Genomic DNA, 5,077 nt, shown 5'->3' on the forward strand with positions numbered 1-5,077 from the left:
TGATCTGTGGAAGTTTGGTCTCTTTGGCAATCCAAGCCAAAATGGCCAATTGCTCTCTCTCTCTCTCTCTCTCTCTCTCTCTCTCTCTCTCTCTCCCTCCCTCCCTCCCCCCCCCCCCCCTCTCTCTCCAATTAAGGTCATGCCAGATATAAAAGTGGAGCCACAAGGCACAAATTGAGAGCAAGATCTTATCCATTAACCTCCCAAACTAGCTCATTTCATAGTGCTTAAGATACAAATCTCTCTGGAACTGTCCCAACTAGTCTCTAATAAGCCTCACTCTGAGGAGGTCCTCAAAGCAACAGATCGTGAGATGGCTGATGAATTAAAAGTAACTATCCATCCAAAGAATGCACTGAAGGGGGCATGCTAAGTAGAATAGTTGGCAGCATTCATGTACTGAGTTTTTCACTTTGCCTTCTATGGACTTTTATTGGATGCTTGTCTCACTGGGATCTTTCCTTAGTAGAAACATTCAAAGACTAGAAGCTGAATAATCATCTTTATTATAACTCTGGAATTATGAATAAATGAGGAACTGTTCTATCCAATGAATGTGTCAATAATGAAAATGCCTGCTGCTGTATCAGATTGTTCAGTCTCATTCTATAGAAATGAAAGCAGTACGTATTGCCACATGTCATCATTAATTCAAACTCTCTTGTACTCAAAAGATGTAACTGGTGAAGGATTTGAGCAAAAGAATAATGATTTACTTTCCATGGCATTTTCTTGTAGTTTTTTTCCTGCAACTTTTTTAACCCCCTGGGAATTCTTGTTGATGTCTACTAGAAAATATAGTTGTGATTTGAAGACAGATGGAAAGAAAACTGAAAGAGTCTTTGTGACTCCAAAATGTCTTTGTAATAAGTGTTTTACACAGTAGGCATACAAACCTTATCTGACAGTGTGAAAGAGTTAAATTAGGGCAACAGTGTTTTGTACCGTAATGCAGTCATCATCGCAAGTTTTTATACAAATCTGGGAAAATGCCTCTTTTTGGAAAGGATTATGAGCCATCCTCACATAAAAAAATGGTCAATAATGATGTTCTGTATCTAACCTGGCCTTTCCACTCATCCAGCAGTGCACCCATTGCCACTGTAATTGAGTCAAGCTACCTTGCTGCTGGTCATCCTCTTCTCTTTTCTTCCACCATTTCCAAAAATAGAACTTTTTTCTTGAGAAAAATAAATACTACATCTTATTTAAGGCGGTCTGATCCTGTGGAGTGCATATACTGATCAAGCAATATATGCAATGCAATGAAGGTGTTGATTTAATTATGAATGAAAATATTAAAAGGTATTGTTATCATCTATGGGAATACAATAAACTTGGAATTCATAGGAATGGATTCCAGTGAATTGTGATAAAAGAAGAACCAAAAACAAGCTGGGGGAAACTAGGCAGAATGTTGAAATTAGCAGGACTGTAGGCAGCTTGCACAAAATATAGTTCAGAGGAAAAAGTTACTCTGCTAAGTGACATTAATGGATGGGTGCAAGAAACATGAGCAAGTAAGGAGATTGGGTAATTCAGAGAACAAATAATGAATGAGAATAGTGACCTATAAAAAGGTCTATCAATTCTGAGCTTGTGTTTTAAATGACTTCAATATAAGTCAGCACATACAAGTACATGGCGAAGGAATTAACAAGCAATTGAATCTGAGTATGGAACAAACATTTTTTGGGGGGGTAATAGAGTATTGCCTGTTCCACTCCTAAAGGGAATAGAATATTGGAAAATAGATATGCGAGAAGAGGAAGAAAGTGAAGGTTTTATAAGTAGAAGTAGAATGCAGAATGTTAGCCCTACAATATATGAAAAATATATTAAACTATCAAAAGAATGAGGCACTCATAAAGAAGGAGAAAGCAGAAACTGATTGCAACCAAGTTGAAGGAATTATGTTTCAGGCTTCCATAGAAGTAAATGGAGCTATGCTGATAGGATTTCTAAAAATGGAAGTCTGGTGGAATAATGCAGTGAAACAGGCTATGGGTGATAAAAAAGGCATGTAAGAGAATAATTGTTGTAGAAATGAGAGTGAGGAAAAGTTACTATTGTAATTTTGCATATGGTATCGAAAAAAGATGACAGTTCAAAGAACAGAATCAAAAGGCAGGAAGGAAAGTTAAGATCAAAAGAGTGAAAGAAAATACCTTTCATTTCATTACTTTGGAAATGGGGGGGAAACTGAGCTCAACAAGGAGCCTCCAGAAGGGTGAATGGAGTTAAAAATAAAAGTGATAAAATGATTTGGCATGGAAATGAAGTGAAGGAATATTATAAACAGTCTTTGGGAGTCCATTTTGTATTGGAATGACTGGGATAAGAACCAGTTTGGTCTAGTGGTTAGGACACCCAGCTAGACAGCAGGAGACTTTAGAGCAGGGGTCTCAAACACAATTTACCTGGGGGCCGCTGGAAGCAGAGTCTGGGTGAGGCTGGGCCGCATAAGAGATTCCACAAAAAACGTTGTTAAAAAAATATCCTCAAATGTCATCAACAGTTAATGGTTTCTCCAATACATGAATTGTCCTGAACACATGAATGGAACATTGAATGAAGATCATGAACAGTTCCTCAGAACATGGCTTCTCCAGCTTACTCCTTGCTGCCAGAGACTTGACAACGCTTCCTCTCACATATCTGAGCCACATTTGGCTTGAGAGAGGAGGCACTTGAGACCCTCAGTATGGCTTGAAGATGATCATCAGTAAGTCTGGACCTGTACTTGGACTTGTTAAAGTTCAGGGTGGAGAAGAACTTTTTGCACAAATATGTGCTCCCAAAAAGGCACATGGTCCGCTTGAACATTCGGGAAAGCTCAGGGAAGCTGGGGGGCAATTCTCTCAAAAATTGCCCATGCTTGTCTGCTTTTCCATTCACCTCCCTAAATTTGGCCTTGAGGTCAGAGTTGCATTGCAGGTCAATAAGCTCCATTTGAAGTACAGGAGGGGCATCTTGCACATCAAAGGTGAAGGGGTCTGCAGAAATTTGAAAAGTGGCTCTGTGAGTCTTGAAGTCTGCAAATCTGTGATCAAATTCCTTCTGTAGCTTCAAAATAGCATTAACATACTTCTCACCACTGAATGGTGTGCCTGCATCCACAAGTGCCTTGCATGCTGGGAAATGGCAAAGGTTTGTCTGAGAGAGCTGGGCTTTCCATAACACAAGTTTTGTGGAGAATGCTCTCACGTTGTCATAGGCAGCACTGACAAGCTGCCCCTGGCCTTGTAACTTCTTGTTCAGTACATTCAGCTCATGTGTGATGTCGACAAGAAAAGCTAAGTCCATGAGCCATTTCTGATCATTCAACTCGGGAACAGCCATCCCATCCTTCTCCATGAAGGCTTTCACTTCTTCTCTCAGTTCAAAAAATCTTTTCAAGACATTTCCCCTGCTGAGCCAACGTACCTCATTGAAATAGAGCACATCTTCGTATTCTGACTCCATTTCCTCTAAAAAAGCACGGAACCTCCCGTGCTTTAAGCCCCTGGATCTGATGTGGTTGATGCATTTCACAACAACAGACATCACGTTGTCACACTTCAGGCATTTGCTGCAAAGGGCCTGCTGATGGATAATGCAGTGCAGAGCAATAGCCTCTTCTACACCCTCCTCCTCAAGTTTTCTCTGAACAAGTGCCACCAGTCCATTTTTCCTCCCCGTCATTGATGGTGCTCCGTCGGTTGTTATTCCAACAAACTTATTCCATGGCAAACTGGCATTCTCAATGGCATCACACAGCTGGCAAAATATCTCATGAGCAGTGGTCTGGCCATGCATTGGAATTACTCTGAGCAACTCCTCTGTCACTTCAAAATTGCGATCAACACCACGGACATAAATTGTGAGCTAAGCAGTGTCAGTTATGTCTGTGCTCTCATCAAGAGCAACTGAATATGCATCAAAACATCTGGCTTTCTCACACAGTTGATGATAAATGTCACTTGACAGGTCAGAAATGCGCTCTGCCACTGTGTTGGCAGAAAGGCTGATGTTGCTGAACTGACTTTTCTTTTCCGGACAAACTATACTTGCAGCCTGTAATATGCATTTTTTTACAAACTTGCCCTCTGTGAATAGTTTTCCCGCCTTAGCAATCATCTCACTAACCATATAGCTAGCTTCGACTGCTGCAGCATTCTCTTTGGTTGCTTTCTTGAAGAAATCTTGTTGCCTCACTAGACATGTTTTAAGGCTGGCAACCCAGTTGGCTCTCTCATCCCCCTGATATTTTGCACATTCCTCAGCATGTTTAGTTGAATAATGACGTTTCAGGTTGTATTCCTTGTGCACTGCAACTTTTTCAGCGCAAATAAGGCATGTCGGGATGCCCCTGTGCTCAACAAAGAAATACTCCCACCTTTGCTGAAATTGTCTGTGCTCGTCACCTATCTTTCTCTTCACTGCAGGCTTTGGCTTTGACAAAGACATGATGAGGGTGTGACAAAATTTAGTTCATTCCACTTGGCGTCGCTCTTGTTCCACGTTTCATAGAAGTGTTTAGCCAGCTAGCGACGCATGGAGAACGTCTCGACGCGTGATGTCATTTCCGCTTCTACTTGTCACAACAGCATGGCGGATGATGAACAGCCCGGTAGCAGTCGCCTTTCTCTGCGTTTGATCGTGGCATTTGTTGATGGTAGAAAGTACCGGAATGGCAACCACAAAAAAAGGCAACTGCTACCGGACTGTTCGTCATCCGCCACACTGTTGTTACAAGCGTAGTGTGCATGAAGTCGGTGTAGCTTAGCCTAGCACCGAATGTCAGCCACGATGAGGAACAGTGGGCGGGACTTCCTTCAGAGGTCCATTTACCCTGCGGGCCGCACTAATATTATACTTTCATATCACGGTGGGGGCCACAGGATATTGTCCTGTGGGCCGCAATTGGCCCGCGGGCCGCAAGAATGAGACCTCTGCTTTAGAGTCTTCTGAGTTCTAGACCTGCCTTAGGCATAAAAGTTGGTTGGGTGACTTTGGGTCAGTCATTCACCCTCAGCCCAACTCTTCTCACAGATTTGTTGTTGTGCAGAAAATAGGAGGAGGAAAGAATATTAGG

General features: G+C 41.9%; 1 pseudogene; it reads right to left on the minus strand.

The window, feature by feature from the left end:
* Positions 1-1,811: 1,811 nt before the first annotated feature.
* Positions 1,812-4,449, minus strand: LOC148132569 (general transcription factor II-I repeat domain-containing protein 2 pseudogene; annotated as a pseudogene).
* Between the last annotated feature and the right edge of the window lie 628 nt (positions 4,450-5,077).

Source organism: Notechis scutatus, chromosome 2, assembly GCF_049901735.1.
Source record: "Notechis scutatus isolate UNSWTSFEM ecotype Mainland chromosome 2, rNotScu1.2, whole genome shotgun sequence".
In the NCBI taxonomy this organism is placed as follows: Eukaryota; Metazoa; Chordata; class Lepidosauria; order Squamata; family Elapidae; genus Notechis; species Notechis scutatus.